Here is a 12,794-nt window from a genome sequence, read left to right as displayed (position 1 = left end):
TCCTGCGAAGGAGATCAAGTCAAACGTAGTTCAAAGGACCATTTGAATAGGTAGGGCCGTTCACAGTTTAAACTCATGCGGGCCAGGAGTTTACCGTACACAGTTTAAGCTCGTGCGGGTCAGGAGCGTCTATGACTTGGGCCCACCCATAGACAAGCGAGATGCATTAGCAGTTTAACCACGTGCTGCATTTTTGGTGGATATCATTCATTACGTAGTCCGTGTGCTTAGGGATGATAGATCTTTAAGAATTTCCCGTTAATAGGGCCAACTCGCACACCATCTTCATCAATTAGCTTGTAAGCACCTCCTGAGTATGCTTCTTGTACCACGTAAGGTCCATCCCATTTTGGAGTAAACTTGTGCCCAGTTTTCCTTGTAATAATGATAGGTCTACGAACCGCCAACACCTTGTCACCAACCTGAAATGAGCGAATCCTTACCCTCTTGTTGAAAGCTCTAGAAATTCGAGCTTGATAGCATTCTAAACTTTGTTGGGCCTGCAATCTCTTCTCATCGAGAGCTTCTAACTCTGCCAACCGCAACTTTACATTATCCTCGTCTGTAAGGCCTTCTTGGATAGCTAACCTTAGAGAAGGTATTTGGCGTTCAAGAGGCAAGACTGCTTCAACCCCGTAAACCAGTGAGCATGGAGTGCTTTGTGTTGGTGTACGGTATGTAGTTCTGTATGCCCACAGTGCTTCTTCCATCCTTTCTTGCCAATCACGTTTTGACTTCGACACCACCTTTTTTAGTAGATTGCATAGAGTTTTGTTAAAAGCCTCGGCAAGTCCATTTGCAGCTGCATAATAAGCTGATGAATTTCTTTGCTCGAACTCAAAAAGTTTGCAGATTTTATCCATCAATTTATTATCGAATGGTTTCCCGTTGTCGGTTAGGATATACCGGGGGATGCCAAAACGATAGATAATGTGAACTCGGATGAAATCTGCAACATTTTCCTTCTTCACTTCCTTTAAAGCCACTGCTTCAGCCCACTTTGAGAAATAATCGGTGGCTGCTAATATATACGAATGCCCTGCTGATGACTTGGGTGTAATAGGACCAACCACATCGAGCCCCCATGCATCAAATGGCCACGACGCTACCGTCGGATGTAGCGGTTCAGGAGGTTGATGGATAAAGTTCGCATGAAATTGACATGCTTGACATCTCCGTGCATAGTCTATGCAATCCTTCACCATCGTAGGCCAGTAGTAACCCATTCTCTTGATGTGAAAATGTAACTTAGGACCAGACTGATGAGCACCGCACACTCCAGAGTGAGCCTCCTCCATTGCTTGTAAAGCTTCCTCTTCGCCTAAACATCGAAGAAACACACCATCAAACGAGCGCCGATATAGCGCATCCTTGAAATATATGAAACGAGGAGCTCGACGTCTTACATCTACCCTCTTACGAGGGCCTTGGGGTAACTTCCCATCAACAAGGTAGTCAATCAATGATTGCCTCCAATCCTCTTTATCTACCTCATAGACAGAAGCAGTCGGGAGTTCAACAATGTCGTCAAGAGAGCCATCGTCCTCGAAGATTGGAGGGACCACCCATTTTTGGCATACTCGTAGCCGAGCCTCATCTATAGGATGTGATATAGTTGAAGCCAAAGCGGCTAAGGCATCGGCTTGCTTATTATGTTTCCTTGGAATATGCTCCATCGTAGCATCTCCTAGCCAATGCAGGAGTGTCTTTGCATAACTGTTGTATGGGATCAACTCAGGCTTTTTTACTTCGTAAACCCCAAGTACTTGGTTGATAATTAGTTTGGAGTCCCCGTATATGTTAACCCTTAGTTGCTTCATATCGGCTGCAATTTCAAGTCCCAAAATGAGTGCCTGATACTCGGCAACATTGTTCGAGCAGCGTTCCGTCAAGGTAAATGAATAAGGAAGCACTTCCCCTTCAGGCGTAACAAAGACAACTCCAGCGCCTGCCCCCTCTTTGTGTGCCGCTCCATCAAAGTACATCTTCCACGGAGGTAAAACTTCAACCACAAGCACATCCTCATCAGGTAGGTCACTGGACAACTCCCATTCGGCAGGAATTGGATGATCAGCTAGGAAATCTGCTAAGGCTTGCCCCTTGATGGACTTCTGTGGTACATAAGTGATCTCAAACTGTTGAAATAATAAGTACCACCTAGCAAGTTGATCGGAAAGAACAACCTTTGACATGACATACTTCACTGGGTTTGCCCTGGAAACTAGTCGAATTGTATGCGCTTCGAAATAATGCTTGAGCTTCCTGATGGCGAATACAAGGGCCAGACACAACTTCTCAATTGGCAGATATTTGAGCTCATTTGGCGTCATCATTCTACTTAAATAATAAAGGGCATTTTCTTTCCCGTTATCATTCTCTTGTGCAAGTAAAGCACCCACCGAGCTTTCTTGGGCGGAGATGTAAAGGATCAGCGAGCGTCCTGGAATTGGAGCAGTTAGCACAGGCGGCTTCATTAAATAGGACTTGATGCTTTGGAAAGCATTCTTGCAGGCCTCATCCCATACAAATGGGACACCCTTCTTCCCTTGCAAGCTTTTAAGCTCATGAAGGTTCTTTGGCTCAGGCATCTTCATTATAGCGTCGATCTTTGCTTGTTCGATCTCAATGCCCCTATGTCGAACAGTAAACCCAAGGAATTTGCCAGCAGCAACCCCAAAAGCACATTTCAGGGGGTTCATTTTGAGTTGAAACTTCCGCAAGCGGTCAAATACTTGTCTTAGATGCATCATGTGATCTGTGCGAAGTTCGACTTCACAACCAAGTCGTCTACGTAACATTCCACCATTTTATGCAGCATGTCGTCAAATATAGTCTGCATGGCCCTTTGGTATGTAGCACCTGCATTTTTCAGACCAAAGGGCATCACTTTGTAGCAGTAGATACCTTTTGTCGTACGAAACGCTGTAAACTCCTCATCTTCTGGCGCCATGCGGATTTGATTGTAACCGGATGAGCCATCCATGAATGACATGATCTCGTGTCCAGTTACAGCATCTATCATTAACTCTGTGATAGGGAGCGGGAAGTCATCTTTCGGGCATGCAACATTAAGATCCCGAAAGTCTACGCACACGCGGATCTGGCCATTCTTCTTGCGCACAGGCACAATGCTGGATATCCAAGTTGGGTATTTAACTTCGCGAATGAAACCAGCCTCTATAAGCTTGTTGACTTCTGCTTCGATTGAGGGAATGAGCTCGGGGCGGAAGCGCCGTTGAGCTTGCTTAATCGGGCGACACCCCTTTTTTACTGCCAAGCGGTGCACGGCTATCTTTGGGTCCAACCCTGGCATCTCCTTGTATGTCCATGCAAATACATCGATATATTCTTTCAAAAGTGTGACATATATTTCTTCATCTTCGTTGGAAAGGAGTGAACTAATGAAGATAGGTCGAGGACTTTCAGGAGTTCCTAGATCCACCTCTTTTAGTTCGTCCACTGCGGCTTGTACCCCTTCTTCTAGCTCTTGAGGTGCATCTTCTGCATCTTCACCCTCGGTTGGAATCTCATCGTATAATGTTATATGAAATGACGATGCCATCTCATCTTGACTTGGTGTTGCCTCACAACTTGAATCAATATTTTCTTGACTTCTTTCTCGCACTTGGGTGTGTACAATGGTTCTTGGTTGGACCTTCAAAACTTCACCACACGAGACATGGATATTAGCTTCTCTTCTCATGTGAGATGGAACGGCACTCCTGAGCCTTTTTGAGGGTTCCATTTCAGTAGGAGGGTTGGTCTGCTCCTTCGAACTCTGAGTAGGCCCAATTCTGTCATGTACTGATTTTCTCTTAGCCGGTTTGGGATTCGGCCCAAGTCTGCGGAAGACTGATTGTCGTGATTCTACATCTCCGATTCTATCAAAAACAGACTGTTTCTTGTCACCTTCCTCTTCATCTGTAGAAGTGATGCAATTACTTGTGGCTCTGTTTATGAATATTCGCACGGGCTTAGGGGGAACGTAACCCAATCCCTTGCGTTGATGCGGCTCCTGCTGATTTGACTTGCCTTTACCACCAGCTTCTGGGATGAGCTTCCCCAGCTTTTGTGGATCTTTGGGATCATATCCAGCTTTGAATAGAAGTTTATATGCATTAGGGTCGAAGCCGCCAGTGCGCTTAGCGGGCACTGCTTGACTTGCCCCAACTTGAGCTTCATCTTCAAGCGGTTTAACTGGAGCTGCTGCTTTTAATGTTTCAATCCTTGCGAGTGGGAAAACAAGTTCCTTGTCGCGATGAGCTTGGTCTACAACTTTCTTGCCTTTCCACTTTGGATCAAGAGGTGTGTCAACATTGCTTTGCTCAGCTTCCTCTACAACTTGTTTCTTCAAGTAAAACTTTGCATCTGCAAAGTATGATTCTGCTTCAATGAAGGGAGTTTGATCAGCGACTACCTTTTCTATCACCCCGCCTTTTTCAAACATGAGGCATTGGTGCCAGGATGAGGGAACTACTCCATTTTCATGTATCCAAGGCCGGCCCAGCAGCAAGTTGTAGGATGTCCTTGCATCTATCACATAACATAGTGTACTCGAGTTTAGTGTTCCGATCCTGAGGTCGAGTCTGATGGTACCGAGTGCTCTTTGGCCGCCTTGATTGAATCCTTGAATCATTAAGCGGCTTTGAGAGAGCTCGTCGGTGGAGATGCCAAGTTCTTTCATAGCTCGGAGTGATAGAATGTTCACAGCCGACCCTTGATCAATCAAAATCCTTTTAATCTTTTGCTCGCGGGCATAACCTTCAACAAACAACGGACGATTATGTGGTGTACCACCAAGCAACAGATCCTCATCTTTAAAAGTTATCTCGGCGGTATAAGACGCGACTTTGTGGATTTGAACCTCGTCACCTCCTTCAATCACGGGGAATGAACATTCCTCCTCTTCAACATGTCTCTCTTTAATATTCAAGCGAGTTCCAGGAATATTTGTCCCGTGCGGAGGAAGCGCCTTCGGCATGAATTGAGCCAGGGCAACTGGTGTTCGAGACGTGCCAGGACGTCCTCGCATCTTTGTGTCATAGGCGAGGTCCCTTGCTGGCTTTCTCTCAACCCATTGCTTCGTTATTCTCTTCAAAGATCTAACATGTTCAGCATTGTTCCTTTGTTTTTTGCGGGTAACAATTACCCAATCCTTCTCGCATACCGGATTGACCTGTGGTAATTCCGGCTGTTGCCTAGTAGCATGTTTCACAGTAAATGGAAGCGGGCGTTTGTATTGCTTTCCCCCATTCTCTTCATCACTCTCCTCAACTAACGGAGCGAACCTTCCGCATGAAATTTGATTGGTGCTGGCAGTTGCATCGGCCAGCTCAATCTTTCCATCACGAGCAAGTCTCATCACCTTATCTTTAAAGACGAAACATTTTTCAATCGAGTGTCCGAGGAGACGATGATACTTGCAATAGTTGGGGTCGTCTACCTTAGAAGCTTCTTCGGGACGCTTCATCTCCGGTAATTCAATCAACTTAAGCTTTAACAATTCATCAAACATGGGTGACACATCGGAGTCCAAGAACGGATACTGTTTTTGCTGCATCTCTTCGATGATTCTAGTACCCCGAGATGGGCGGGAAAATGGCCTTAGCCTGGGATTTTCAGTTACTTTGGCGAAAACCCGCATTGGTGCTGTTTTTACGTTCATGGCCTCTTTCTTTTCTGGTTTCGGGAAGGGCTTTCCCCCTTTCTTGAATTCTTGTTTTACAGGTGCCTTGGATGAGCTAGGGATACTTGACATGCCGATCCCTCCGTTGGCTTCAATACTCAATTCCATGTCGTGAGCACGACTGGATAGTTTTTCAAATGTTCTAGGCTTGATTCCCTGCAAGATATAAGAGAGCTCGAAGTGCATCCCTTGGATGCACATTTCAATTGCGGAGCTTTGTGATATCCTCTCTTTATAGTTAAGGCACAACTCCCTCCATCTCTCGATGTAAGTGCCCGCACGCTCACCCTTCCATTGGTGGGTAGTGGTGGGTTCCAAGAAGCTGACAGTTCTCCTGGTGCTGTAGAAGCGGGTCAAAAACTCGCGCTCCATATCATTCCAGCTATCAATGCAACCATGCTCCAGGTCAGTGTACCAATCAAAGGCAGTGCCCTTCAGAGAGCGGACGAACTGCTTGACGAGGAGATCTCCGTATGTTCCTGCATCATTACAGGTTTCAACGAAGTGGGCGATGTGCTGCCTCGGGTTGCCTTTTCCATCAAACTGCTGGAACTTGGGAGGTTGATAGCCCAGCGGCATTTTCATTTCTTCAATTCTTTGAGTATATGGCTTAGTGTAAGTATATGAAGATTGTCCTCCCTCGAGCTTCCCCTTGATCGCTCCCATGATGTACTCATTCAACTGCTCAACGGGTATCATGCCCTCAGAAATTGGGATACTCTTCTCGGCGGGTGGTGGACGGGAGATTGTCTCTTCCATTCCTGGCCTACTTTGATGGCGTGGGGACTCAACATCAATCTCATCTCCTTGGGTTTGAGGCTGCTTCCCGGAAGCTCGACTTGTTTCGCCGTTCCTTCCGCTTTCAACCTTTTCGCTGAGCTCATTGATCCGCCTTTCTTGGTTATGCATGAGTGCAGCTATCCCCTCGAGAGATTTAGTGATGTTTGCGAGTTGTTCCTCCACCGAAGCCGCGTTCGTTGTCATAGCGGGCATGATCGTGTATATGTGATTCCATTCTGGTGAGGTTCTCTGCAGAAGTGATGACTGTGATGAACTTCCACTGCTTGGAGTTTTATTCAAGGGAATAGGGCTCGCAAGACTCTTGTTACTTGGAGCTCCCTCACTTGTAGGATTCTGGTCAGCAACAGTTTCCTTTGTAGAGGATGATCCTTTGTCATGTGCAGCTCTCCGTGACATAGTGGAGTTTCTGTCAATCCTTCGGACGATGTGGCGGGCAATGTCCTGGGCCTCGTGGAGTTGCACCCCTAGGTTCCTCACTCGGCTTCGAGTCATTGCTCCTCCTGCGCCTTGGCTATCACCGGAACCGACCGCTGATGGTGCCCTGGAGCGGGTGGCCTGAGCATATGTCATCTTGGAGGAGGGATTTCTTGATGCCATTTAGATTCCTTCCTTGTAGAGCTCGTGAATCAACAGTGAAGAGATGAGAGGCAGAGTTGTCCCACTAGGTGTGCCAAAATCTGTAAACGCAAAAAAGTAAACTTTGTATATATTCACAAAATTCCGTGTACAGCGTGTGTATAATTCAATGCAGGTACAAAATCTCTGTCTAGTCCTCTGATTCTTCACTAACGTTATCTATGGAAGTGCCTCCGGGATTCAAGTAGCGTAGCCTCCGGGATTTAATTGGCGTGACTCCCAACAACGAGCGTCAAGGATTTAGAAGTAATCAATCCTGCAAAATTTCAAAAACACATGCAATGGATTCAAGCCGCCTTAAGGTCCTCAAATGCCTTCAAAAGACTTCAAGATCTTCGAGACAATCAATTCTGCAAAGCTCCAAAGTACCTGCAATGGATTCAAATTGCCTGCAAAATATTCAAAAGATGCCTCCAAGCCTTTAAGCGTTCTTCAAATGCTCTCAACTCCTTAAGTCTTCAAGTTGTTCAATGCCTTCAAGCTCTAAGCATTCAAGTTCTTCAAACTTTCAAGTGTGTTTTGGAATGAAATGAAGGCTCTATTTATACTAGAAGCCTAACCAACATTCCTCAACAAACTTCCCCTTTAATTAATTAATTAATTAATTAAATATTCTAGAAAATGAACCTTGCCCAAAATTAAGTCTAGGTTCATTATTGTATAATCTAATTCAAATTCAAATTAAATTAAATATCTAATTCAAATATAATAAAATTAATATTATATTTAAATTATAATTATAATTTAAATTCAAATATGAAATGGGCTTGGGCCAATTAATTAATTAATTCAATAGCCCAAATCAAATTCTAATTGGGCTAATTAAATTAAATTAACTTATATGATCCAATTAATTAAATTGGCCCAACATTTAATCTCAACGTCGGTCCACCGACCGTTTTATCAGTCCATTTGCTGGATTCAAATTTTCTGTGTCTACACTCTCTTCGTGCGTGAATTTCCAAGTCATCTTTTAGAGTTGGAGTCAACAACTTAGGTTTGTAAATTTTCTGTTTTGACCCCATTAGCCGAGAAGTAGACAGAGACAATACGGGAGCTTGAGTTTTTGTAGTAGCCGTAGGGACAGACCCAGTACGAGACCTTGTCATTCGCTGTGAAAGAGATACCGCATCCCGTTTTTGTTGCTTGGTTTCAGATATGAACACAACTTCATCTAGTGCATCAAATTTCCTCTTCTTAGTTGTACCTGAAAAAAAAAATTTCTGTCCCTTTTTGGGAAGGCTTGGCCAGTGGAACAGGTATGACGAAGACTGACTCGTGAGAATGGACAACTAGAATGGGAGCATGATCAGACTGAACAGGAAGGCTAGAAACCGACACAGGTATACTGAAAGCAGCACAAGTAACGGGTACATTTGGCACATTGACAAAATGAGCAACATTACGAATGGCAAAATTCGAAGGCATGGAGTGTATGAAATCAGTTAAAGCTACCAGATTTGGCACACTAGACACATTATCAGACAGCATCGATTTTGACAGATTATGAGTAGCCGGATCATATGGATCACCGGGTAAAGGAAAAGGAGCACACAAACTAATAGAAGACACAAAGGAAGTAAATTGCTAAGGCATTTTAACTAACAAATCAAGTTTCCTAGTAGTGGGTAAGGAGGTAGTACCTGTAACAACCCAAAATTCAATTTTATAAATCTAATTTTTAGAAAATTTCAAAATAATCATTTTCACTCCTTTAAAAATTTTTGCGATAAATTGGTGTTTGAATAAATTATTTTAAGTTACATTTTAAATTAATTCAACACCAAAACTTATTTTTATTCCAAAATCCTAAATTTTCGGGTGACTCGAGTACCAAGTTTTAAACTGAGAAACCAATCTGAGTGAGACCGGGAGAATTCTGAGAAGCTTTAAACAAGTGTTCATCTAGAAAACTTTTTGAGAAAATTCCTTTACAACCCCAAAGTATTTTAAATTACAATTCTAGCCCTTGGTCCATGGAGCATGGTGGACCACTAGACATCCAAAATTCCTTTCCTGATTCATTTTCTAGCCTATGCAAATTACCACTTTTCCCTCAACCAATCATTGGTGATCAACCTAGGGTTTTGGACGTTATAAATGCCTCACTATACCATTGTTGTCTCCTAATTTTATTTCTTTGCCTCACCCAAAATTTTTGTCTGCCAAGAGAAGAGAGAAAAACAATAGTGATGAAGGAGGTGCTAGCTAGGTTGGGAGGAAGAAGAGATCCAAGTAAGAAGAAAAAGCTTCAAAGATATAACCCCATGGACTCCCTCTTTGATTTTGGCTTTGTGAAGCCTTTGATATTGAGTAGAAATGAGTAGAAATTATGAGATTTTGTTGTGTTTATGTTTGGAAGTGATCTAGTATTTTCTCTTGAGTTGTTGAGAATGTTTTGGATATGTTTGGATTAATTTTGTAGATGAAATGCCCATCTGGTGCACACACAGCCTGCACCAGATCTGACCAGCGGCATTAGCCGCGGCCCACCAGGAGGGCCGTCGGCTAGAGCCGGGGCTACCCGGGCCTAGGGCACGGCCCTAGGAGAGGGCCGTTTCCTAGGCCCAGCAATGTAACGGGACTCATGGGGCGGCTCATGAGGAGTCTCACCCTTGGTCCCTGAGTATTAATCTGAGAAGTTTTTGTGCAATGGCTGGACCCTTGTGGCTCAGCTACGTGTCGTTACGGGCCAGATGTCACGGGCCGTTGTGGTTCGGTACCTCGGGATCATTTCGACGCACGTTTTGGCTTTGACCTCGTTGAATTTGGATAAAAAATGAGTATGTTATGGTGAATTTATTGAATGAATTGCTATGCAGTATATATATATATATATATATATATATATATATATATATATATATGTTGAGTTCACTGTGTATGAGAAATGCTTGGCTAAGTGATCTGATGTTATTTTTGTATTGAGTAGAGATGCATGATCATTTGAGAATATGAATTATTATGAAAGCATGACTAAAATGTGATATTTGATCAAAGAGAATTGAAGCATGTTTTGTTGATAGAAATGTATAGAAATTTCTATGGATTTTTACATGGTTTAGAAGCATGTTATAGAGTGTTAGTGTTTTATTTGTGTAGAAAAACCCCAACATATAATTGGCAATATTATTGTAGAAAATTAAGATAGGGTATAGCTTGGTGTCTGTTTGTGTGACACCCCAAAAATCCACATTCAATCCATGGATTAATCGAGTAATTAATCCTATTTTTATTTGATGAATTAATTCCTAAAATCCTGATTTCTAATACTCAAGGACTAGAATTTGACTAGTCAAACTTTAAGTTGTGTTGTACCTTGTGCTTTGAGGGAAGTTCTCTTGTTCCTTACACTTTCTAAGGGTTAGTAAGGGTATTCTTGTCTTTTCACCAAGAGTTAGTATTGTAACCTAACATAGAAGACTTCTTCATTTAATTCCCTACAATACTTAGAAATTAGTTCTACCTTCTCTCTAGAAAAGAAGTGTAGCTTATTTTCCAAGCTAAGTTGAGACCCTTGTCAAGATTCCAAGATTTGCTTCCAAGATTCAACCTTTCACCTATTTGGGCATCTAGGAGGGTAAGATCTAAGTTCATCTTGTGTTTTTGGTTCCATCTTAGTTGTCTTTTTCTTAAAGGTAGGATCTTTATAATCTTTTGGTTTAATCTTGAAGTGGGTTTGGAAAGTAAGCCTTGTGGAGAGCTTGTTGTGGTGTAAAGTGAAGTCTTTTGGTCTTCAAGAGGTAACACATGCTCTACAAAACCTATTTTGCTTACCTATATGTGATTTCTTGGATTCTACATGTGTTTTGCTATGAAATGTGAGGGTTTATGCATTTGTCTTGTGATATTGCATATCTAGAGCTTGTGTTTAGGGTTCCTTTGTGCCATTGCTTGGCATTTTCCATGGTTCAAGTCATTTTGTTGTGTTTGGTGAGATTTGGTGTGTTTTGGACTTGAATTTGTGTTTGGAGATGAAAATCCCCGAAGGGATTTGTTGTGGAACAGGGATGTTCCCGCGGGCGGAACGACGGGCGGGGCACCACCCGCCGGCGTACCTGCGGGTACATAGGCCTGTGGGGATGTGTTCCCGCGGGCGGGACCATGAGAGGGGCACTACCCATGGGTCCACCCGCGGGGAACACTGTGGTGTTCGTTCGGGATTTGTTCCCCGTGATTTGTTTGACTCGGTATTTGGTCTTTTGACTTCCCGTTGTTCTTTTGTGGAACTATTTGAGTGCCTTCTTGATGTTTCGTATGTCTAGAACTATACGGTAGGTATCCATGTAGGACTTTGGAGTCTTGAATCGTGCTAAGTGTTCAACATTGTGTTTCGTTGGACCGAGAGGTGTCTTGCGTGTTCCTTGGAACTATCTTGAGTTTCTCCGTTGTTAAGCATGCTAGTTTATTGTCTTAACGCTAGCGTGTGTGTTGTTTGTACCTTCCGTTTGGTTGATTATAACTTGTGTTATCCATCGTTGCTGTTGTTGGGCTGTGACCCGTTCCTTGATTGAGTATGTTTCATACCTTCGTTGTGATCCGTTGTCTGACTCTTCTTCAGTTGTGGTGCGTGTGTTGCTTTACCTGGATTGCACGATTAGTGGTATGGGACACTAGTCACCAAGGTACTGCAGCGGCCCTGGTGGTGGCCATGACGTGATTAGAGATATATTTGGAGAGTGTCCAAATCAAAGAACTATATATATCCTTATTCGTTCAGGGATTAGGGTTGCATTAATTGAGGCCGCAACATTCTATTCTAAACAAAATACACATCTCTGTTTGTCATGCCTCTTCTCAAGACAATAAGTTCTTGGTGATTATGAAGAACTTGAGAAGTATCAACGTTGCATAAACGATAGGACGCGAAGATCACTCAGTTGTGGGAACAACGTGTGACTGCGTCATTGAAGCGGACTGCATCAGAGTTAGCTCTCTAATTGAATGGATTTCATTTGACTTCTGCATGCGTGGCTCTCCGACATCAACAATCCACTAAACCTTTCTAGACTGGGTACTGACCTTGTGTGGGGCACTTGGGTGAGATTGTTATTTCTCTACCTTTGTACATTAGATTATAAGTTAGCGGATTGGACGCCTCGGTGATCATCCCCTAGATGTAGATACACACTGTATCGAACCGAGTAAACAAACATATGTGTTGATTTACTTTCTGCCTTTGTCTTCCGCTTTAATTTAATATTCTTTCTATCTGGATGACTGGTCGATTGATTATCTGAGTCAGTCAGTCCAGTATTCTGGTTGCTAGAAACTAAATCAATATTCTTATACTGAGAATATGCAAAATTACATGTGGTATCAGAGCTTTTAAGTCTACATAGTGACTTGATCCTTACGGGAAAAACTTTTTTGCATTTTTCTCTCTTTAAGAAGTTGTTTACTTGGTTGTCTGTTGGCTATTAGGCTGCTCTCTGCTTGCATATTCTGGCTGGTCATCTGTTTTCATTCAGGATGGATGCAAGTATGAAACCACAAGAATTGGATGGTCACAACTATTCCTTCTTGAAGGCTCGAATGGAGATTTATCTTCAAGCACAAGACACCAGAGTTTATCGGACTGTCCTCACTGGATGGAGTCCTCTGACAGTTCATAATGTTGATGGATCTGCTGAGATCAAACCAATGGAGACATGGACTGAAGATGAGATGT

Source organism: Ipomoea nil, unplaced genomic scaffold, assembly GCF_001879475.1.
Source record: "Ipomoea nil cultivar Tokyo-kokei standard unplaced genomic scaffold, Asagao_1.1 scaffold3100, whole genome shotgun sequence".
Classification (NCBI taxonomy): domain Eukaryota; kingdom Viridiplantae; phylum Streptophyta; class Magnoliopsida; order Solanales; family Convolvulaceae; genus Ipomoea; species Ipomoea nil.
Note: the sequence above shows the minus strand (reverse complement) of the source record.